We start from the raw sequence: 12691 nt of genomic DNA, 5'->3' as shown, positions 1-12691 counted from the left end.
ACTATTATATGAACTACCAAAAAAAATAATCCACAGCAGTAATACTGAACATCGTTGTTGCATCTACCATTTATAATGCATCTGAATTTTTAAGGTAACTTTTAAAATTATATACAGTTTTCCTGAGATTTTCATATAAGGTCTAGATGGAGTATTTTCTCCATTTTTGCATGTAAGCATCTTAATTACATTAATTGAATTTAAAAAGTGTTTTCAAGATACCCTAAGGGAAGAAAATGTTCCTATGCTGCCTTCTTTTCCCTTTCCCCCTGAAGACTTGTTTTGGCTGAAGCACCATACTTTCAGAATTTCAAGGAAAAGGAAAACAGTGTCTTGTAATCAGATACCCTGGGTACATATTTATCTTGCTTATTAGAGAAAGAGGAATTATAAGGACCATAGATTATGAATACCTGAATTCTACTCAGACTTAGCAGAGTCTTGCTTGCAATCAATGCATGAATGACAGAAAATAAAATCTTTGAATATTTTTTTCTAAATTATATTTTGGTGGAATTGCGGAGAGCACCAGTGAGAGCCTTCAGTGCCTCTGTGGACTGATCACAGGTTTGAGCAAATGTGATAGTTAGAAATAGCTTTTACCCATTAACCAACATACATATAGTCATAGATAGAATTGTACATAATAACTAGTACCCTTGGGGTTTTTCCATTAATTGTAGTGAGAAATAAGTGTGTTTTTTTTTATTACATTTCACTGATGTTATATAGAATTGGAGATTCTGGACTTCATACATTTATTTGTTCATGAGTTTCTTTGGCTTTGTATATTTAGTCGGATATGTGTGGGGAAATAAGTCTCTCGGAAAATTATTTCTTCTGGAAGTTATTGCCAGGTTGTGAGCAGTCCCTTTAAAAGTGCTGTCAGAACAAATACATCAGGTCACACAGCAGGTGGTTTATCTCTGTGAAAGCCTGAGCATTAAAACAGAGAAGGCTGCAGACTAGTAATTAGGTATTGATTGGTTTATCTAACACATTCCGCACATTTCTAAACAAATGCAGCATTGTTTCTGATTCTTTTCTTCTAAACCTTGAAATTGGTCAGTGCATTCATTGCCAAGATTACAAAATATGAAGTGCAGTTTTTACAACTGATTCACTGATCTCACTTGAACCCAATCAATAAGCTTCACAAAATGATTCCATTCCTAGAAAAATGTCACAAAGATCCGCAGAAGCCCATTTATACCTCCAATAAGTACTTCTACTTTATGTCATCAGACATATGTATTTTAAACATTGCCAAGGACTTACAGACACAGCCTTTTCTTTTAGAAACACTGTGTATCCCAACGGCCTGCAGAGTTAACAGAGATCTGTGGAGTCACAGAGCAAATTACCAAGGGTCACACCATTAATCAGGGCACCAAGGTGAGAATACAAATGACAAAGTAAAGTTTGGAGAACAAAAGTACACAACTTACCAGATAGAAATGTGAAAAACAATTAAGGGATTAATACGAACAAACAGAACAAAAAGCTAACTAAGGTAGTTACAAATATTAAAAACCAAGATTCGCACAGATTTGCAAGATCATGATCACATTTAGTGTTACAGAATTTGAATTCTTATTTTGCTCAACAGCCTTATAATATCAGAACTAAAATATGAGCGGAATACTAAGAATCTGATTTTTTTTTCCAAAATAATTAATGGGTTTTCAGAGGGTAGAGAAATGGGAACAGATAAAAGAATCAAGAAAAGAAAAAAAAAATGTATGTAGATTTAGAGTGTGGTATTTTCTACACCAATACAATTAAAGGCCCCACAAATTTATTTTTGCTTTACTGATAAAAGCTGTAAATACTATCAAAAATAACACACTTTAGATAGGGATATAAAAGAAACAGTAAAAGTGGATCTCACAAACTTAAAACATGAGAGAAATCTATAGTGTACCTTACATATTATTTTTATTTCTATCTTTAATGTCATGGATGGCACGTATTTCTTAAATATTGTATCTGAACAAAGCGCATTATGTCTTACCTCATTTGCTCCTTAGGATATCCCATTCCAAATTAAAAGAAGTTACATAACTTGTCCAAATCATCTAGGGTTGTGTGACAAAGTTCAAATTGAACCCAGGTAAATGTACTTCAGAACCAGACTTTCTACCATCATTCTTGAGAATCTCTACTGCTAAGGGGCAAATCAGAATCTAATAAATAAAAATGTTTAGAATTTAACCCATGTTTATTTATTATAGAGTTGTCTGTTTTTCCTTATCTGTTTTTCCTTCATGACTCCAAAGAGAGCCAAAATATTCTACATATGTATATACAATTCTTTTTTCACACACACAAAAAACTAAATTTATGATGAAACTTAATTTGGTTTCCTATGGAGACGGTGTATTTGTAGAGATGTATGTCATAGGAGGGGCCCAGACACATTGCCTGTTTAGCATTTATGAACGATATTGTCAAATATAACTGTGTTTTCCAATTATCTTATTGCTTTATCTATATGTTTTATATGTTAGTTTTACATCATCCTTCCAATTGAGGTGTATACATTTTATTTTAGAGCAAAAAACAAAGATGTACCTAATGTGGTACAAATGCAGAAAATAACTTCTGTTCACTGGCTTCATCCAATGTGTTCCAATGCTTTATTGTTTACTTGTATTTTGAGAAAGTTAAGACCCAATGGAAGTAGGATATAAATATGTAGAAGGTTGCCAAGGCAGACATACATTTTAATACAAGGCATACTGGGAGAAATACATTTTTTTTTAAACCTCTAGGTGTAACAAGCTTATTTGGGGCTGTATAAAAACATAACGGAAAAATGTGCATCTTCACTCTTTTTAATCCCTCTCTTTGCTATGGCTGAAAGGATGAGCAAAGAGCTGCCTCTATGTATTGTCACAATGACTACTCACTGCTTGATTTTTATGCAGAAGACAGATGAATCTTTCACTTCACATGACTGCACAAAACAAAGTAGATTTAAAATGTGTGTGTGTGTGTGTGTGTGTGTGTGTCTGTGTGTAATATATATATACAGTAGATATTAAGGAAAAAGTCAAATCCTGTTTCAACCTGGCCAGCTAAAACTTGTATGAGGGTTAGGTGATAAGAAATTGAAAAAGTAAACCTAGTATTGAAAGAAAGAATCTGCATATGATAGAACCTTCTATATATACATCATTTTAAGTAGCCTACCATGCAGCATAAATGGAGAAAGACTGAGATGGGCAACATGATTATCTGTAATGGAAGATTGTAAAATTACATGACCAACTAAATGTTTTGACATTGATCTATACATACTAGTAGCTGATAATGTTATAGTGACTCAATTACTGTACCTACAATGGTTCAGACACTCTTACAAGCGCTTGAAGGGCATCAGTAAAGAAAACAGATGAAAAATACATATTGTATGAAGTTTATGTCCCACTATAGATATTACTTAGTATGGAATATTAGATAAGACTTTTTAAATTCGTAAGTGTACAATAGATCTTTTTAAAGGATACTGACATTGTTAACATATATGGAAAAGTGCTTCTTGAAGTCTAAAGTATAATATTATAGAGTATTATGTGTATGGAAATAGTTTTTAGTTACTTATCTTTATGCATATTGGTTAATTTAAATCTGTTGGCACAATACTGTAGAAAGTAGAGTGGTTTTTAATTGTTATCTATTAAATTTAGTTGTTCTGTAACACATAAAAGTAAGAAAGGAACTGAGGAGATTATATATACCGAAAGGCAAAGGCACCATTGCTTGGTGCCATAATGAGAATGGTTTGTAGACTCTAATAATACCTTAAATATACTACTTTTGTAAGGAATAGGTATTTGTGACTTTAAATAAAATGACATACTACAAATACATAATTGAATACTTTTTAAAATAAAGTACAAAGTCCTCCTAGAGTTCTTCACAACTGAGCCCCTGATTGTACACCTAGCATTATTTTACCTCATTTTCCCTGTGCTTTTGTCTTCTTTTAGTTTTTTAAGCAAATCTCTCTCTCTTCATACCTGAAGCATAATGCATGGAACATTCCACTCCCACCTCTTGCTCAATCAATTTCTACTCTTCCTGTAGGAGTTTAGATCATACATTCCCAACCTGCACTGCACGCTGAAATCACCAGGAAGGTATATGTTATAACACAGTTTCCTCGATCTTGCACTCTTTCTGACTTAGTACATCTGGGGTCCAGTTGGAAAATTTCCATTTCTTTTTTTTTTTCAACGTTTTGATTTATTTTTGGGACAGAGAGAGGCAGAGCATGAACGGGGGAGGGGCAGAGAGAGAGGGAGACACAGAATCGGAAACAGGCTCCAGGCTCTGAGCCATCAGGCCAGAGCCTGACGCGGGGCTCGAACTCACGGACCGCGAGATCGTGACCTGGCTGAAGTCGGACGCTTAACCGACTGCGCCACCCAGGCGCCCCGAAAAATTTCCATTTCTTATAGAGTTCCTATGTGCTTTCCAGGGACCACACTTTGAGCACCACTTCTTAGCTTAACCTTAAATATGAATTCCTTACAGAGGTTTCGCCTGGCCTCTTACAGTAGATTTGAATATTGCTATATATCTCCAGTGTTTTCTGTTTTTACTCTTCCATGATGTTAACCCATTTTTTTTATTCATATTCAAATATGTCGGCTCTGTTTGCAATGTCTGATGAAGCAATGATTCTGGCACTTCTGGTTCTCTACCTTCCTATCCATTACCATCAGCATAGGAATATACCACGTGCTCAATAATTAAATGGTTACAACCTATTTTGAACAGTTCTTGGCCTGAAATTTAAGCTAGAACTTAATCTGTGGTGCTGCAAAATTACTCTCTCATTAAAGTAAAATGCATAATTTAAAAATTGTGGACCATAAACGTAAACAGTATGCCATTTAAGAGTTTCGCTCATCATGCTCCTCTTTTGAACAATACCCTATGATCTCTACCCTGAGATTAAACTTACAAGCATAGATACACATGTGTGTTAAATTAAAATTTAACATTGTGGTGGGGTGCCTGGGTGGTTCAGTTGGTTAAGTGTCCAACTTCGGCTCAGATCATGATCTTATGGGTTGTGAGTTTGAGCCCCACGTTGAGCTTTGTGCTGACCAGCTCGGAGCCTGGAACCTGCTTCTGATTCTGTCTCCCTATCACTCTGCTTCTCCCCTGTTCATGCTCTCTCTCTCTCTCTCAAAAATTAACATTAAATTTTTTTTTTAATTTAACACTGTGGTTAAATTAGGTTAAACGAAAATAAGTCATGTAAACTTAAGTAGTAATTTGAGTATCTTTGCATTATTCTAAAGCATTAAGCTCTATATTTGTTAAAAATTTAGCTTTTATAGGCATGTAATTTTGCCCATTAACCTTTGTTTTGGTTTTCTTTTTGTTATAGTAAGTCTTAAAAATTTCAAATAAAATCCATGTTACTGATATAATAGAATGGAAGCCATGAGGTTATATAATTAATGTAAATGGGGGAGAAGCACGGATTTAAAAAGCTGAAAATTCCTACATATGTTTCTTTTACTCTAATTTATCCCACACTATACTGTGAGATGAAATCTCTAAAAGTTTTCCAAATGAGTTGTTTCCACAATGAAAACTCTGACCAAAATAAACCAAACAGGAATTTACAGAGCATAAATCATTGATCTCCAACCATATTTTTAAGGCATTTGCTCTTGTATACCCCTATTTATACATTCTAGACACCAATAAAATTCTTTAATGTTTGCCATTTCCTAGAAATGTCACTTCTTCATTTGCATTTTGCATTTACTTACGGTCCAATCTCTACCTAGATTATTCTCTACATGCCAACACATCTGGTAATAACCTCTCATCAAGGCCCAAAATAAATGTCACTTTATTCCCTTGATCATACCTTCCTTGATTCCAGGACCTAGCAATATTCCTAGTACTTTAGAAAACTTCTACTTAGTATTTTAGTCATATTTATGCCTAGTGATCTCTTTAGATTGTAACTTCTATGAAAGTATCTTTTCAAAATTATTCTTATAACTCTCATGTTACATTTGAGGCTATAGAATTTTATTTTACATAGAAAGATGCTTTATTTAAAAATCTGTTGAAATAGTAAGTTCTAGATAAGGCTATCTAGAATTCAGAGGCCCTGAAGAATCTACTCAGCTAACATATGGCAATGTTTTCTTATAGGGGTGTTTTGTTCCAGTTCATGCATTATAAGTAAACATAAAAGGTAATGAGACTGGACTTTTGAATAAAAAAAAATCAGAAAACCAAATTTTAGTTAAATCATATCTTAGGGAAGTAGTATAACGATTCTATCATATTTTTTTTGAAAGGGGATTATTAAAAAATCAACATAATGTACATGTGTATTATATCACCTCTTCTGATCTTTAAAATTTAAGTCCACAAATAAGATGAGAAGATTTTGTCCTTTTAGGATAAAACACAGAGAAAATAAAATTTTAATTTTCCAATAAATATAAAATATATGAAATCTAAATCCTTTTCCTTTATAAATAAGGGTGTTTGGTGCAATGCCATTTGTAGAATAAATAATTTTATAAAGAGTGGCCTACTTGCTAAAGTTTATAAGTACCAGAGTAAGTGTGTAAATATTTTGATAATATTCTGGGTGAGAACTCTAGACGTAAAAATATTCTATGATATTAATGATCATATTCATTATTTGGCATCATATTATTCAGATAATTGGCATGAAGATTGAGGGAAGAATAAAATATTTTTGTTCTATTCCTAATTTTAATCTTTTCGTGAAACTCTGTTATTTTTAAATATTTATTTATTTATTTTTGAGATAGAGAGAGAGACATAGAGTACAAGCAGGGGAGGTGCAGAGAGATAGAGGGAGACACAGAATCCAAAGCAGGCTCCAGGCTCTGAGCTGTCAGCACAGAGCCCGATGCAGGGCTTGAACCCACGGACCACGAGATCATGACCTGAGCTGAAGTCAGACTGAACTACTCAGGCGCCCTTCATGACACTTTAAATAATATAGGGTTTGTAGACATTTCCTCTTAGTTTGCAACAGTATACTGCTTTCAATCATTCAACAAGGTACTGTTATTTTTTTACTTTGTAAAAGAACATATTTAATGAATATTCCCAGAGTATCAACTTCAATATGCTTAAATATGAACATAAAAATATCAGAAAGGGTTGTTTTTCAGGACTAAATGGTGGAAATAATGTATTGCTCTTAAGAATATATGATATTCCTTCTCTTAAAGAAGAATGAAGTTTTAAATATTGACAATGAAAAATGTGAATGAACCTTTTATTTCTTAAGCACATGCTTCTTTCAAATGTCTAATTAGTTGACATGACTAAAAGGAAATCTTCACATGTGTGTATCTGGAAAACACTGCATTTATCTCTCAGATTAGATAACAGTTACTTTGTGTGAAAAAGTTAAAGATTTGGAGACTTACTTTTCTATAATCCTTCACTACAGGAGGTTTTGATTAAAAGATGACATTTTCTGAAAATCCCAGAGGAGTATTAAGTTACCTTGGACTAAACTGAATCATCAGTGATCATCTTAGCTGTCAATGACCTATAGATGACATTTGTATCTAATTAATTAGATGTCTTCTTTTGAAAGAAACAGTGCATTGTGCATAATTAGGAGAGACATCAAGGTTGGAGTCATTGGCTCATTAATCTAATGAAGCTAGCCTATGGCATTTATATTACTCAGTGGTGATGTTATTTTATTTGCAATTAACAATGCTGTATATAAAATGTTAATTTTTCATAAAGAACATGGAAATTAAGCACTGCATAAATTTTCAGAGGAAATTTCATATTCAGTTGTTTGACACACGCCCTTGACAATTATTTGTTAGAAAAGCACGAAAAACTGGGGATACTGTTTTTGAGTGACCAGTTTCTCACACTCACACATCAGCCATCTATTTGTAATGTGTATATTCATAATATTCTATGTACCACTTTCTCAACAATGATGTTGGTCCAATGCGTAGGCATGTGACATGATCCAAATATGTTTGTGTCCTTCCCTAGGAATTTTCAAATTGTTTTGACAATAAAGTAGCTCCTTTTCTTCTTTAATCTAGAACTACAGATCCTTTGTGATCACTGAACTATAAGAATACAAACCTGGAAAAAGAGCCAGCCATCAATTGATCTGATCTGAGATTATGAAAGCATCAAAGAAAAACAGAAATGAGAGGATAAAGTCCCTGATTTCACTGAAAACCCTGGGCTAGCCATTTCTAAGACTGACATCATGTTTTGTTTTAATTAAGAAATATAATTCTCTTCTGTTGTTTTGGCCCCTTAGAAATGGATTTCCATTCACTGGAATTGAAATCGGCCTGATCATTTAAGATAGATTTGATTGTCCCATACAAATTCAGAGTGAACTAACATGGAAGAAGGGAAGTAAAGATGAAAACAAATCGAGAATAGTATTGTATTATAAATTAACCTTAAAATATCGCATTGTATAGAAAGGTTATTTTTTTGCATCACATAGAAGAAAATTATTTGGTATCCATGAAACTTAATAACACTAGAAACTATGTATTAGAGAGAGGACTAAAACCAAATTCCATTAGACTCCAAGATCCATACAATAAGCTATAATATTATCAAATGCTCTAAACTAAAATTTAAAAAAAATTCCTAGTATGAGTGAAATAGCTATAATAAGGTTTATATATGTATTTACATATAAGTTTATATGTCATTTATATATTATATAAATAAAAATAATATATAAAAATACAATTTATATATATATATATACATACATATATATACATACATATATATATATATATATATATATATATATATATGTATACATTTGCCAAAGTAAAATGCATAGATTTTGAACAAGAGGCATTTACTTAATGTTCTCTTTAATTAGAGTTACCCTTTGCACAAAAATGGGTATTTGGCTTTTTCAGTCTTACCTCAGTTATCGTGAATGGTAGACTCAAAGCCGGAACACATATACAGATGGTATATATAAAACCTAAAAAGAAGAAAAATGAACTATGTTGTAAATCTTCACAGCAAAAGCATCAGCAACAATTTGGATCCATTTAGTGTGGAGATAATCCACTTTATATGCATCAAAGATCACATGCTACTAGCATATCAAAACAGTATGTGTGAAATATAGCTGGCATAAATAAAAATGGTATTTTTCATATTTGAAAAATATTTCTGAGCTAGGACTATTCTAATTATAAATAAAGCAAGTTTGAGGCTTAAATGTATAAATTTCAAATATTTGCAGGATGAATATACATGGAAAGCATTACTTTTAGAATAAGCAAATGTATAGGTCATTAATGTAAAGTTGGCATTTTCTGAGGTAAATATGTTCCAAAGTAATATCTATAAAAATGACCATAAATGGTTGGAAAAAAATCATAATCTTCCCCACAAATAATAAACAAAATAATAGAAAATCTCAGGCTTTGAGTTTAGGCAAGTTCATAGTTTAGAAAGTGTTTTACCTCTGTCAAGTTTCTTAGCTACTCTAAGCTTCAATTTTTTTTCTTTTTCTTTTTTTTTTTGTTTCAATTTTTTATTCAAACTCTAGTTAGCCAACATATACTACAACATTAGTTTCAGGAGAATTCAGTGATTTATCACTTACATACCATACCCAGGGCTCATTACAAGTGCCCTCCTTCACCCATCTAGCCCATCCACCCACCTCCCTTCATCAACCCTCAGTTTGTTCTTTAGTTAAGAGTTTCTTATAGTTTGCCTCATTTTCCCCCTTTCCCCTATGTTCATTTGTTTCATTTCTTAAATTCCACATGTGAATAAAATCATATGGTATTTATATTTCCCTGACTGATTTTGCTTAGTGTAATACACTCTAGCTCCATCCACATCATTGCAAATGGCAAAATTTCATTTATCTGATTCCTTTATATATATATATATATATATATATATATATATATATATGAATTTCATTTCTCTGATTATGTGTGTGTGTGTGTGTGTGTGTGTGTGTGTTCTTTATCCACTTATCAGTTTGATGAATGGCTATTGGTTATTGTTGATAATGCTGCTATGAACACTGGAGTGCATGTATCCCTTTGAATCAATATTTTTATATCCTTTGGGTAAATACCTAGTAATGCAATTTCTGGATGATAGGATAGTTCTATTTTTAACTTTTTAAAGAAATTCCATACTGTGTTCCAGAGTGGCTGCACCAGATTGCATTCCCACCAACAGTGCAAGAGGATTTCTCTTTCTCCACATCCTCATCAAGACCTGTTGTATCTTGTCGATATTCACCATTTTGACAGGTATGAGGTGATATCTTATTGTACTTCTGACTTGAATTTTCCTGATAATCAGTGATGATGAGCATCTTTTCATGTGTCTTTGGCCATCTGTATGTCTTCTTTGGAGAATTTAAAATGGATGAAAGACCTACACGTGAGGCAGAAAACCATCAAAACCCTAGAGGGGAAAATAGGCAGTAACCTCTTCGACATTGGCTGTAGCAACTTCTTACTAGACACATCTCCAGAGGCATGGGAAACAAAAGCAAAAAATAAACTATTGGGGCTTCATCAAGATAAAAAATCTTCTGCACAGCAAAGGAAACAGTCAACAACACTAAAAGGCAAGCTTTGGAATGGGAGAAGATATTTGCAAATGACATTTCTGATTAAGGTTTAGTATCCAAAATCCAGGAAGAACTTATACAAGTCAATACCCACAAAATGAATAATCCAATTAACTAATGGGCAGAAGACTTAAGCCTCAGTTTTCTATTGGAAAGATAATATCATCTCCTTTACAGGGTTGTGCAAGGATCCTATTTGGCAATGTATTAAACCAATTGGGAACAATTTCTTTTGTATAACAAATTATTCATTAAATCTAATTCCTATTATCAGTTGTTGTACAGATACTTATGTTCAATAAGATTGTTCAATATTCGAAGATTCACTGAAGATTTTTAATCACTGAATATAGTAATACTAAATACATAAAAGTATATGAATGATTACAACATTGAGGGGTTTAAAATAAATGATTATTTTAGAATTCAGAGGATGGTAAGTCTTACATTTCTTTTGGGCCTTTAATAAACCTGTGTATTTTATAATCCTTAATAATATTAACTATCAAAGCAAAGATTGTGCTGGAAAAGTTAAACAAGACTTCAAGGAGATTGTACTTAGACCAGAGTGTGGTCTGAACTCAACTCCACTCAACTCCCAGCAGGAGAGTTTTTAGGAACTGGGGTGGAGGGGGTTGTAGGCTATCTATATCTCATGACACTACTTTTACCACTGGTGCAAGGAAGTTGCACAAGTTAGGATACTACCTTCTCAGAGAAGCTGATAGATGGGGATGCTATCTTGCCTGATAATTACATTTTAAAGTGATGGCTCCCAGGTCCTTGAACAGATATTCCTGGGTTATAAAAATGGCAAGAGCCTTTTTGAAAGGATTTACATACACTTTAAAAGGTCAGAGATGGGTCCCAGTTGGTTAAGCATGGGACTCTGGGTTTCGGCTCAGGTCATGTTCTCACGGTTCATGGGTCGACCAGGTGTCAGGCTCTGTGCTGATACTGTGGAGCCTGCTTGGGATTCTCCCTCTCCCTCTCTGCCTCTTAAAATAAATAAATTAATTAAATATTAAAAAAAGTAAAGAGAAAATATTCCCAATTACAAGTTTTCTATAGTAACAAGTGTAAAGAACAGAAGAAGGGGGATCTCTGTGATTACATCTGGATTCTGTAAGAGCTGCTAGCAGAGGGAAGTCAGGGACCCACAGCAGCAAGAAACCTGCTGAGGGTGTAGTCAAGCTAAGGGAAACGTTAAGGCCATCTTGATCTCTTAGAATCAGTTTAGAATTTATGAATTTGTTTATTTTAATATTCTAGCAACTTCTATTGTGGATAAATAGAAAAGAAAGCAATCTTCATACATTCAAATTCTAAAGGACATCAAATATTTCTAAGAATTTGAATGCTAAAGAGATAAAACTAAATGCCACCATTATCATATGCATGAAATCTGCCATTTTGTATTTATTGTTTGATACCCATGGATTTATCAAATGTACTGAAGCCTGGAAAATTTTTAATTATGTGCCATTAATAATTCCCCTAACAGTAAGAAATGTTTCATGTATTTTATTGCACTGTATAAGATATCTCATATGGAATGTGAATGGCTGGGCAGTTCAGTTATTAGGAGAAAGAGCTAAAGCAGCCATGGGCACATAGCAGATCTTACTTCCCTAGGCCTCTGGCCTCTAATTAAAAACCTATCATAAATCTTTTCATTTTAGACATTTTTACGAAGTATCTAAGAGGAGATAGATGACACAAATGAGTTACCACTTGACAAACTGTAAAGTATTCAACATTTGATGTGTGTGCTTTTTTGCCTCTAATTGTATGGTTTCCTTTTCCTACTTAGTACCCTTCTTTCCTCAAGTGTCTATGTGTGGACTGTATTTATGAAGCACACACACCAATTTTTTCATGGCAATGATTAAGAGAACTCCCAAGAAAACATGTAAGAATCACTTATAAATGCTTCCCTCTCCCCAAGTCTCTGACCCTTCATATTTCTAATGTTTGTTTCAGAGTGCTTGATTTCCATTTGAAAATCTACTCTATAATGGACACTGTGAA

At 33.3% G+C, this 12691-nt stretch overlaps 1 long non-coding RNA gene across 2 annotated transcripts in view; it reads right to left on the bottom strand.

Annotated features, from left to right (window-relative positions):
- LOC123384387 overlaps positions 1-12691 on the bottom strand; it is a 150009-nt gene that overhangs the window by 116614 nt on the left and 20704 nt on the right. For both annotated transcript variants that reach the window (XR_006595413.1, XR_006595416.1), the window contains exon 2: positions 8970-9031. This is a non-coding gene — a long non-coding RNA (uncharacterized LOC123384387). The remainder of the gene's footprint in view (positions 1-8969; positions 9032-12691) is intronic.

Source organism: Felis catus, chromosome A1 (assembly GCF_018350175.1).
Source record: "Felis catus isolate Fca126 chromosome A1, F.catus_Fca126_mat1.0, whole genome shotgun sequence".
NCBI lineage: Eukaryota > Metazoa > Chordata > Mammalia > Carnivora > Felidae > Felis > Felis catus.
This window is presented reverse-complemented; position numbering and strand designations above follow the sequence as displayed.